At 41.7% G+C, this 12,490-nt stretch overlaps 1 protein-coding gene across 33 annotated transcripts in view; it reads right to left on the bottom strand.

The window, feature by feature from the left end:
• ARHGAP12 (Rho GTPase activating protein 12) overlaps positions 1-12,490 on the bottom strand; it is a 151,597-nt gene that overhangs the window by 112,845 nt on the left and 26,262 nt on the right. The window lies entirely within an intron of this gene.

The raw sequence follows: 12,490 nt of genomic DNA, 5'->3' as shown, positions 1-12,490 counted from the left end.
CCGGTTTGGCCAATGTACATGGCAGAGGGGCATTGCTGGCACATGATGGCATATATCACATTGGTAGATGTGCAGGTGAACGAGCCCCTGATGGTATGGCTGATGTGATTAGGTCCTATGATGATGTCACTTGAATAGATATGTGGACAGAGTTGGCATCGGGCTTTGTTACAAGGATAGGTTCCTGGGTCAGTGGTTTTGTTCAGTGATGTGTGGTTGCTGGTGAGTATTTGCTTTAGGTTGGGGGGTTGTCTGTAAGCGACAAGTACTCCTGTTCTTTTTGCGGATACAGACTAACACGGCTGCTACTCTGAAATCTTACACATTTGCTAATTCAATGCTTTCTTCCCCACAGACGGGGGTGGGGGGAGGAAGGAGGAGACAAAAACAAAAAAACAAAAATAATGGGCAGTATCCACATAAAAACGTATCACCAATTGACCTCCTCTAGTGTCCAGCCCCACAACTGAAACCTACCAAGAGTTTTTAAACATTCATTTTGCATCTATAGAGCAATGCACATGCAAAAGCATGTAGAACAAAATTAGAAAGATTAAGGCACAAAAAGAATTACACCCAGCAAGGGACGTAAGGCAATTAGAAGTTCTTTAAACACACTAGAAGTAAGAGATGAAGAAAAGTATAGGTCCACTACTTAGTGGGGAAGGAGAGCTAATAACAGAGGACATCAAGAAGGCTGTGGTGTTTATTGCCTAATTTTGCTTCAGTCTTCACTAAAAAGGTTAATTGTGACCAGATCCGTAACACAACTAATATCAACAATAAAGGGAAGGAACACCAGCCAGAATAGGGAAAGAACAGGTAAAAGACTATTTACATAAATGAATATATATTAAAGTGACCAGGGCCTGATGAAATTCATCTTAGGATTCTTAAGGAACTAGCTGAAGCAATTTTTGAACCACTAGTGATTATCTTTGAGAACTCATGGAGAATGAGTCAGGTCCCAGAGGACTGGAAAAGGACAAAGTACTTATCTTTAAAAAGGGGAACAAGGAGGACCCAGGGAATTATACTCCAGTCAGCCTAACTTCGATACCTGGAAAGATACTGGAACTTATTATTAAAAACAATCCCTTTGTAAGCAATTAAAGAATAATAGGGTTATAAGGAATAGCCAATGTGGACGTGTCAAGAACAGATCAACCTAATTTTCTTCTTTGACGGGGTTACTTGCCTAATAGATGGGGGGGAAACAGTAGATGTGATATCTTGATTTTTAGTGAAGATTTTTTACTCAGTATCACATGACATTCTCATAAGCAAACTAGGGAAATGTGGTCTAGATGAAATTACTATATGGGTGAACAACTGGTTGAAAGACCATATCAAAGAGTAGTTTCAATGGTTTGTCGTCAAATTGTTTGCTGTCAAAAATGTTTGCCCTGAACTTGTAAACTCAGACATGGGAATCATCTCCCCCTGCCCATCCAGAAGGACTATCAAAATCAGATGGGCCATCAAGAATCATTACAATACAAAGGACTGATTAATGGCCCTATTGCACCTGGGAAATGCTATGTGCAAGGAAACTCCTCCTGTGGGTTGGAAGCTGAATGACGGAAATAAAACGGCAGGAAAATTGTCCATCTTTTTCGCTGTTTGAACTCTGCTGGGCCAGAGACTCTAAATTGAAGCCAGAGATCCCCAGGGGTTCCCATCCCTGTGTCTACTGTGAAAGACTCTTTGAATTCACAGCTCACTACAACTCTGTCACTCTAAAGATTTAGATAGTAACTCATCTCTGTGTGTGTTTGCTTGCTTTAACCTGTAAACACTCTATCCTTTTTCCTAGTTAATAAACCTTTACATAGTTTTATAGGATTGGCTACTGGCATGGTCTTTGGTGTAAAATCTAGGGTGAGTGACTGATCTCTTGGGACTGGAAGCAACCTGAATGTGGTATTATTTTTGGTGTAAGTGACCATTTATTTCAAAGCCCAGTTTGTCTGGGTGGCAAGATAGACAGTGCCCTAGACTCTCCAGTCTGTGAGTCCATGGAAGACTGTTATCGTGATCCAGAATTTCACATTTGTTACTTGCTTGGCGAAATCTAATTATAGAACATGCCACCAGTTTGGAGTGTCTTCCCTGTTTCTGACAGTGTGCCCTGAGGCAGGCACTCACTGTCGTAAGCAAGGGACATGTATCAGCCTTCATGTCGCACTCCCTGTCAGTACCTGGCCCAAGCCAGGGAAGCTAAAGATCCAACCAACAGACCAAATTCGGTGATGAATCCTGGTCACATGCCACCTGAGGCATATCAGACATATGCTAAGACGACTATCATAAGCCATTCCAGACAGAGCAATACAAAGTACTACATTTATGAAGGAAAATTCAAATGCACAACTACAAAATGGGGAATAGCTGGCTAGGCAGTGGTACTGCAGAGAAGAAACTGACTGTGAACCAACAAATGAGATGCAGTTGTGAAAAAGGCTAATATTCTGGCGTGTATTAACATGTGTGGACAAATTGGAGAGAGTCCAGAGGAGAGCAACAAAAAATGATAAAAGGTTTAGAAAACCTGACCTATGAGGAAAGGTTAAAAAACTAGGTTTGTTTAATCTTGGGGAAAGAAGACTAGTGGCGGACCTGATAACAGTCTTCAGATATGTTAAGGGCTGTTATAAAGAGGACAGTGATCAATTTTTCTCCAAATTCACTGAAAGTAGGACAAGTAGTAATTTGGTTATCTGTAGCAAGGAAAATTTAGGACAGATGCTAGGAAAAACGTTCTAACTATACGGACAGCTAAGCACCTGGAACAGGCTTCCAAAAAAGGTTGGTGATGGGAATTCTACAGAGGTTTTTAAAAACAGATTACACAAAACCTGTCAGAGATGGTCTAGGTATAGTTGGTCCTGCACAGGGGGGGCAGGACTAAATGACTTCTTAAGGTCCCTTCCCCAGACCTACATTTCTATGATTCTACAGCTGATCTGAGTTACATGTTGCCATACATGCAGGAGTTCCATGATGGTGTGTCTTGATTAGTATAACATTCTAAATGTCTAGCATACAGATGGTAACATTTTTACTAAATGACAGCTGGTCAAGCTGTAGGTTTTGGGGGAACCTAGATTGCAACTCGAGCAGGTAGCACAAGGTAAAAGTAACTGTACAGCAGTGAGGTGTGTCCAGAAAACCCATTCATGCCCCTCCCACAGGCTCCTCTCAATCATCCTCCCCGACCACCACCAGATTCTCAAAAAACACAAGGGAAAGTCACCACACACAAAAAATAATAGTAAAAGAGTTAAGGTTACTTAGTAATGGATTGTATGCTTTCAGAATGTGGATGGTGGCAGCCAAAACCAAATCTGAGTTGAGGAAAAATATTCAACCATATTAAAACACAAATATTAGAAAAATCAGGAAATGCACTGCAAAAGTCAATGCACAGTTAAGATCATACTTCTCACAATCTTAACTCCGCCCATATAGAGATTGCAATACACCTTCCAAGTATAACTGAGCCACAACCACTCCTATCACCACCTGCCATTTTCATCTGCCTTCTCCCCACCCCACTCAAAAAACCCTCTACACATCCCAAATCTACACTCATATTCCATACACCTTATGGATCTTCACTGTGCTCTGCATACTACTGACCTGGGGAATACTAACAAGGGGTCGGCAGGTATCACATTGGATAAAATGACAATGTAAGGAGTAAAGCTGGGATTCCTCAGAACAAAGACCAAAGTTTAAAATACTTAGATTCTTTAGGATGCATTCACCGGAAAAATCCAAGAGGAAAAAGTTCAGCAACTTAAAGCAGCATTTGCCAAGCAAAGAAAATTTCTTTTCTGAGATTAACAAGTCTAGCGAAGATTCAGTAAGAGCAAGTTTTGTGATAAGCGAAATGATAGCTAAATCACCGCGACCTTTTACAGAAGGCTTATTCGGAAAAGAATGTCTTATGAAGGCCAGCGAAATTTTATGTCCTGATAGGAAGAAAGTTTTTGAAGGTATAAGCTTGTCTGCCAAGACAGTTGCCTGCAGGATAACGGATTTAGCTGATAATGTGCAAAAACAATTGATTCAAATGGCAAAAGACTTCGAAGCATTTTCAATTGCTCTTGATGAGAGTACAGATGTATCAGATACCGCACAGTGTGCAGTGTTCATTAGAGGTGTGGATTTCAATTTGAATATAACTGAAGAATTGCTAGACTTAATCCACTGAAGGGTACCACTACGGGACGTGACATATTTCAAAGACTGGAAGAGTGCATTGAAAAAGCTGCGCTGCCATGGAACAAACTCTTATCTTGGGCTACGGATGATGCGACATAAATATGCTCTGAAAACGTTGGTGTGGTTGGATTACTGAAGACCAAACTGAACAGCCTCAATATACCAGGAATTAGCTTCACTAGTATACATTGTATTTTGCACCAAGAAGCCCTGTGTAGTAAAAGTCTACAAATGAAGGAAATTATGAATGTAGTTGTTAAAACTGTTAATTTTATACGTGCACAAGGGCTGAATAACAGACAGTTCACTTCTTTTCTAGCAAGTATGGACAGCGAATGTGAGGAACTTCTGGATCACACTCAAGTTAGATGGCTGAGTCGTGGAAATGTTTTGAAGCTTTTTTTGCACTTAGAGAGGAGACTGATTCCTTCATGAAAATGAAAAACAAGGAGGTTCCACAGCTTGCTGATTCCACTTTTATCTGCAACCTTGCTTTTCTAACAGATGTAACTGATCACCTGAATGCACTGAACTTGAAAATTCAGGGTAGAAAACAGGTGATAACACAGATGTATAACAGTGTTAACTCATTCAAAGTCAAGCTTACTTTGTGGGGGAAAAAGCTGACTGCTGGCAATTTGGTTCATTTCTTGACTCTGAATTCCTTAGAAAAAGTTGAACCCAAATCCTTGAAAGAATATGCAGAGATCATTTCTGACTTACACAAACTGTTTGATGTGCAGTTTAAAGATTTCAAGGCACTTTAACCACATTTTCAACTTTTTCCCCCACATGATTTGCTGTTGAAATTGACTATATTGCAGAGGAAATGTAGATGGAGTTAGTGGAGCTTCAGTGTGACACCATTTTGAAGCAGAAGTATACAGATGTTGGAATTCCAGAATTCTACAGGTTTCTTTCACAAGAAAGATTTCCCATGTTATTCTCTGCTTCCGCAAGGATAATGGCAATGTTTGGAAGTACATACATTATATATATATATGTGAACAGTTTTTCTCTTCCATGAAGATTAACAAATCTCTGTTAAGGTCAAGGCTCACTGATGAACATTTGAAAGCAACACTGAGATAGGTTTGATATCCAGAGATGAAACCAAATATTGATGCTCTGGTTGATGCAAAACACTGCCAGCTAAGTGGCCAAAAATGAAATGAATGTCAAAATTAGCACTGACTTTTCACATTACAGTTAAAGAAGTTAATAAAAAAGTTAATAAATTGACTTTTAATAGCATACAATATTTTAATACTATACTACTATATTACTCTTCATTTTTTTTTCTGCCTACCTCCAGGTGCTTCCCACCACCAAGCCGCCAAACAGTTGTTGGTGGTGCTTAGCACTTTCCAGGAGGGAGGGGGGAGGAGCGGGGAGCTGTGCGCTCAGGGGAGGAGGCGGAGAAGAGACAGGGCAGGGGCGGGGCCTCATGGAAGGGGTGGAGTGGGGGCGGGGACAGGGATAGTGAGGGGGGGGGAGTGTCAGTGATGCAGCCCTCAGGCCAATGCACTAGTCCTCATGTGGCCCTCGTGATCATTTGAGTTTGAGACCCCTGATCAAGGCTATAGGCAGAACACAGTGGTGTACCCCACAATAAGTGACCGTTTGGAGCCATGACCAAAGGGGCTGAAACATTATTTTAACTGTGCAATTAACTCAGATTATATATTCCCAGCTTCCCAATGTTTCTGTTGTATGGTTCAGTATTTTTCCCTGACCTCAGAGATTTACGATTTTGGCTGCCACGAATTCCACATTTTGGAGGGGTATAAGGCACTGTGCAAACTTAAATCCTCTTTAACAAAGTTTGTTATTGAACTGTAAATTACTTACATAACACTGAATACACAACAGAAAATAAGCAGTGGTTACAGGCAGTTTACAACTGCTCTGGAAAACATCAATATCCAACTCATATTAGAGTCAAACAGGTAGCAGAGCCATAGGAAGGCAGATACTGTTTTTTATTGGACTCCCACAGAAATGTTCTGATTATCCTAGTTGTGTACTGGAATATTCATGCTGACAATTGGAATCCTGCATTTATCAATTTTTTTTTTTTTAAGAAAGATCTGAAGACAAAGGAATCTGTATATAGGGCAAACATTCAGATTTATCTGAACCAGGGAAGAACTCCACTTTTACCATCCATTCACTGGAAATGCTGCAGTGAAAAGGTCAATATGCAAGAATGACTATTCAGCAACTCTATGAAGAAAGGGAACAGTTGAAAGCTTATGGAGGCAGTTTGAACTGATAAGAAACTTACTAGGGAAAATGGAAGAGCAAAAGCAAAGAAAAGTGAGCAAAACTTGTTTGCTTTTCTTACTAGCTAAACTGTTAGCCACAATAAATCATTAAAGATTTCACAGTAACATAAGTGGGAGGAAGTTTCTGCCATTTAAAAGATAGTAAGATCCTGAGCCAATGCACATTTTGGCTTTAGAGCTTTTATAGCACAGGATATGCACTCTAATTGAACTAACTAAATCTAATAACCCTTTCAATTATAGTACTCTGTTACATTAACTGGAGGAATAAGTGAAGTGATTACAATTCACAGCATCACCAAAATTTGGAACTCCTAAAGTTTCAAGTCCCTGATAAAGTCATCTGTATTTGGGTAAATCTCTGCTATTTAGGTAAAATATCTGCTATTACTTTGTAGGCAAGCATAATCTCTCCTTCCCCACCTCACTCCCTATTCCCCCACCAAAAGTAAGTCTTTCAATGCTTTTCTCCAATACAAAAGCCAGCAAGTACAGCACTTAGTGCAGTGATGCTCAAACTTTTTCAGTCACATGCGCGGCGCATTCCTCCCACCACCCTCATTACTGCACAGCCATGGCTTCCTTAACAGCAGGAGCTTGAGCTGAAGGCGGAGGCGGAACTGGGGATGGGGGAGGAGCTGGGGCTAGAGATGGAGCGGGTCTGGGGGGCTGAGCAGGGCTGGAAGCATGCCAATCCCCTTCTGCCCCCTGTGGGATCTGGCCTTGGCCCTGCTGAGCTCACCCTCTTCCCCTCCCCCCCCCCCAAAAAAACAACTTTCCTCTGCACCCTTCTAGGGGGCCGCACCCCTCAGTTTGAGAACCACAGACTTAGTGTGCAAATAATAAAGGAAAACAAATTCTAAGAGAGATTTCAGTTTCAAGCTCCAAAGACTTTTTCAAATACAACTTTTAACAGTGTTATAAAAATATGCTCAGGCAGTGTGTTTGTTTAGTTATATAATATAAAGATCTAATATTGAAGCCTTTGCAGTCAAAGTAAGAACACCAAGTTCTTAACCAAACAGTAATACAATAATCCAAAGAATAAATACTATTGAGAATACGAGTACTTGTGGCACCTTAGGGCTTGTCTATACTTACGCGCTGGTTCGGCGGCAGGCAATCGAACTTCTGGGTTCGATTTATCGCGTCTTGTCTGGACGCGATAAATCGAACTCAGAAGTGCTCCCCGTCGACTCCGGTAATCCTGCTCGCCGCGAGGAGTACGCGGAGTCGACGGGGGAGCCTGCCTGCCGGGTCTGGACCGCGGTAAGTTCGAACTAAGGTACGTCGACTTCAGCTACGTTATTCACGTAGCTGAAGTTGCGTACCTTAGTTCGATTTGGGGGTTTAGTGTAGACCAAGCCTTAGAGACTAACAAATTTATTAGAGCATAAGCTTTCGTGGACTACAGCCCACTTCTTCGGATGCATATAGAATGGAACATATATTGAGGAGATATATATACACACATACAGAGAGCATAAACAGGTGGGAGTTGTCTTAATTAATTGGCCTCTCAGAGTTGGTAAGACAACTCCCACCTGTTTATGCTCTCTGTATGTGTGTATATATATCTCCTCAATATATGTTCCATTCTATATGCATCCGAAGAAGTGGGCTGTAGTCCACGAAAGCTTATGCTCTAATAAATTTGTTAGTCTCTAAGGTGCCACAAGTACTCCTGTTCTTCTTTTTGCGGATACAGACTAACACGGCTGCTACTCTGAAACTTGTTATTGAGAATACAAAAATCTGGAATCAATCTTCTATTTAACTGAAATATCTACAGTCATGGAATAGGCTACAATAATTTCAAAATGAACATGTAATAGGCACTAATATTTGTACAGAAGTGTTTCTATAACACTGGCACATAGTAAGGCCAATATTTTCTCGAAATTCACTCACCACACAGTAGACTAGTCCCAAATGGTTAGTACCGAAACAACACTCTTTTAAAAGTACTTATTTTATAAAATGCTCTAGTCAAGAACTAGTAATATCTGTAGTGTACAGTAATCACTGTAATATCAGCAGTGACCTCATCAGCCAAAAATGAAAAACTGAGAAGCTTAACCATTTATTACATTAAAAAGTTGTGTATGAAGCTTTCAATAAAAAAGTAAGTATAGAGGAGTTAAATTAGAGGCCTCCCACAAGGTTATGCTTTTCTCCATGATAAAAGCAGTGTAACACTGTATGTATTTGTCCTTTGGCTTCCTTTATTTCTCTCTGCTTGCAGATGGTTTGAAAGCACTTGACAGTTTTACTGCAGAAAGCTTGACATACAACCATACACTTCTGTATTTTTGCTTCCTCTTTATTTTCCTTACTTTAGCAAGAATTTTTTTCACTTTTAGAAACATTTTCTGTTAATTAAAAAAGAATTTTTGCTAATTCAATGCTTTTAGAACAAGAGTATTTGCTTAGCTTTTTCATTTTACTGATTATATGTATTTCAGAATTAAACAGAATGTATATAGGGCTTTAAAATAAAGGAAGTCCCAAATAATCAAATCCTATGTTTCACTTTAAATCATTTGTCTCTACTGAGCTAGCGACCATCCATCAAATATTTTAACATTTTTAATTTCCATATCACTTACAGAGCTCTTTCAGAACATATAAAAATCCCCAAATTTTATCTTTTTGTCACGATAGCACCTAGAGGCCCTATCTATGTCAGGACCCCATTGTGCCAGGCACCTTACAGACCTGCCCCAGAGAGCTTTACAATCTTTACGATATGACAAAATAGGTGAGTCAATCAAGAAGAGGTTTGTTTTTTCTTGGGGGGGGGGGGGGGCATGGAAGGGTTGTGAGGAAGTGACGCCAGAAAGAAAGTCTTTTCAGACAGGATGTGTGATGCTGTATGGAATATGTGGAACACTAAGATATTGTTGACAATATTATAAAATTGCAAGGAATCTGACCAGACATGCCATGTGAGGTATCTGCAAAAATGTTACCATTTGCCAAGTAGGATAATCTTGTTTATGTGTTTGTATCACCTTTGCATTATGAGTTATAGGTATGTAGGGTATATCTGTATTTCCAAACTTCTGCTATGTTTCTGGGTGACACCCCCAGGCAGATTGGCATAAGCACTGCTTAGCCCATCAAGGGTCATCAACTGTATAATGAACTCATTGAAAGGAACAAGGGAAGACACCTTATGAGTCCGCAAGGCAGCATGTGGTATGCCTGCCTGTATAGAGAACTCTGAGGCCTTGTCTACACTGCCACTTTACAGCACTGAAATTTTCTTGCTCAAAAGGTGTGAAAAAACACACCCCAAGCACTGCAAATTTCAGCGCTGTAAAGTGGCAGTGTAGACAGTGCACCAGCACTGGGAGCCGCCCTCCCAGCGTTGGTAGCTACTCCTCTTGTGGGGGTGGTTAGCTCTCTCCCAGCGCTGGTGCCGCGACTACACAGCACTATGGCAGCATTTTAACATTGCTAATGAAGACATACCCTGAGGCTTCCATGCCATGTGCTGTGAAGCTTGTATTTGGGATAAAGGAAGTACAAGCTGCATGGCAAAAGACTACTAAAAGGCAGCTGCATCTTTTCCATTTTGTCTTCATTCCTGCTTCTTACCTCTGGAGTATCTTTTCTACAAACCAAGCTCTGAATGAATGACCCACCCAAACTGTGGATGTGTTCCAGAGGGACTTGCAAGCCAGCAAACTCACCAATACTGCTAAGAACCTGATATATGGCCTTTAAAGTCTTTTTATGTATGTAAGTGCTTTATCATTTAATAACGCTCTTCTTGTTCTTTTTTCTTTATTATAAACCTTTAGTTTTAGACACTAAAGGATTGCCTGGCAACATGGTATTTTGGGTAAGATCCAACCTAATATTGACCTGGCAATGTGGCTGGCCCTTTGGGGTCAGAAGAACATTTTGTATAATGAGCAGAGTTTTAAAATAACTTTTCACTGTATTGGACCTAGGTGCTGATTGTGAGCCAGAGAACTGGAATGCAATACGGGGGCTATGTGATTCTTTCTTTTCTTGGCTTCTTGATAACCAGTGTGGGGATCAGAAGCAGTTTGAGACTGGTTGGGGAGTTAACTTCAGTGTTATCCACCAGTCTTGGGAGTATCCGCTCTCCTTTTTGCAGCCTGCCCTGACCTTGGCATTTCCAGTGAGGGCTACACCAGGCACACCGGGTCACAAGCTGTATGGACAATTTTTATGTAGAGGCTTTTTTTTTTTTTTTTTAAATGGAAACAAGCAAACAGATCAGTAGCTGCAGTCTCAGCTCACCATTTGCTTAGACATTATCAGCTGGCAGTGTTCTATAGGCATCACTATGACACTAATTATTATATACACAGAATGCCAAAGTTCAAAAAGTCCACTGTCCAGACTTTGAAATGTAAAACTACTTATGCTTTATTGAACAGTATTTATATCAATATTTATACTGAAAGTCTCACTTCACTCACTGCATTAAACAAATTTAAAGCATATTCTTCTATCATAAAAGCTCTGCAGTGCTTTGTATTACACTCTTTACCTCAGTCTAAATCAGGGCTGGGCAAAGTTTTTGGCCTGAGGGCCACACCTGGGTGGGGAAATTGCATGCAGGGCCATGAATGTAGGGCTGGGGCAGGGAGTTGGTTGCAGGAGGAGTGCAGGGTGTGGTGTGCAGGAAGGGGCTCAGGGCAAGGGATTGGGGCAGAGGAGGCGTGCAGGGTGTATGAGGGGGCTCAGGGAAGTGAGTTGGGGTACAGGAGGGGTGCAAAGTACAGGAGGGGGCTCAGGGCAGGGGTGCTGCAGGGGGTTGGGGTGCAGGCAGGGGGCTCAGAGCAGGGAGTTGGGGGCTCCAGCCCGGCACCGCTTACCTGGAGTGGCTCTGGGGTGGCAGCAGCACGCACCGAGGTCAGGGCAAGCTCCCTGCCTGCCTGCCCTGGCCCAGCGCCACTCTGGGAAGTGGAGGGCACTGTGTCCCAGCGTCCCCCAGGGGATGGGGAGCAGAGGGCTCTGCGCTTTGCCCTGGCCTGTGGGTACCTCCCCCGAAGCTCCCATTGGCCATAGTTCCCCGTTCCCGGCCAATGGGAGCTTCGGGGGAGGTACCCACAGGCAAGGGCAGCACGCGGAGTCCTCTACCCCCGCTCCCCCAGAGGCCACAGGGACCTGGTGCCGACCGCTTCTGGGAGCAGCGCAGGGCCTGCAGCACCACAGTGGTGCAAATCCCACGGGCCAGATCCAAAGCCCCGAGGGGCCGAATCCGGTCCACAGGTCATAGTTTGCCCACCCCTGGTCTAAATAGAGGTAAAGAGTACATGTTTTCAATACCTAAGCTAATAAACTGTATATAACACAGGGAAATTTCTTTAGTTAGCTGGACTATCTGCAGGATAAAGCCACCACACTAAACTACTCTGAAAGAAAAACAGAGTCAAATATAGTTCTCTCTTTACTCATCAACACTTGATAGAATTGATCAGCATAGTTTGAAGTTAAAAAAAAAAAAATCATCAAACTAAAGAGCAAGGGAGGTAACATCCAATTGTCAAGTTTGACTGTGATCAAGTGGATTTACTGAGTCGGAAAAAACAATTACATGTTTTACACCAGTGGAAGAAGTCACATGAAAGAAATAAAGCCAGTGGTTGGTTAACTACTAAAATTAAATGAAAGTTGGGAAGTAAGGGGATCTTTCAAATGGACATCCGTCTGGAAGGGGTACCAAGATCCTGGAATTACAGGGACTTTTCCTAGCACAATACCGACACTAACAAACGAAAATTGTACAGATAAGTTCTGAAAATAGACACTCTTTTCTAACCACATATTTAGTAAGCATACAGCCATCCAGTAATAGCAGGGCAGGTGGCAAGTAGCAATTACTGTTACTGATTAGCGAAAAAGTTCTGCCCACAGCTAGTCTGGAATAAAGCAACCTATTATTTTTGTTACCATAGCCGTACTTATTTCATCCTCCTGTTATGTCA

Source organism: Chrysemys picta, chromosome 2 (genome assembly GCF_011386835.1).
Source record: "Chrysemys picta bellii isolate R12L10 chromosome 2, ASM1138683v2, whole genome shotgun sequence".
Taxonomy (NCBI): domain Eukaryota; kingdom Metazoa; phylum Chordata; order Testudines; family Emydidae; genus Chrysemys; species Chrysemys picta.
The sequence above is the reverse complement of the archived record's forward strand: the minus strand, read 5'-3'. Positions and strand labels throughout refer to the sequence as shown.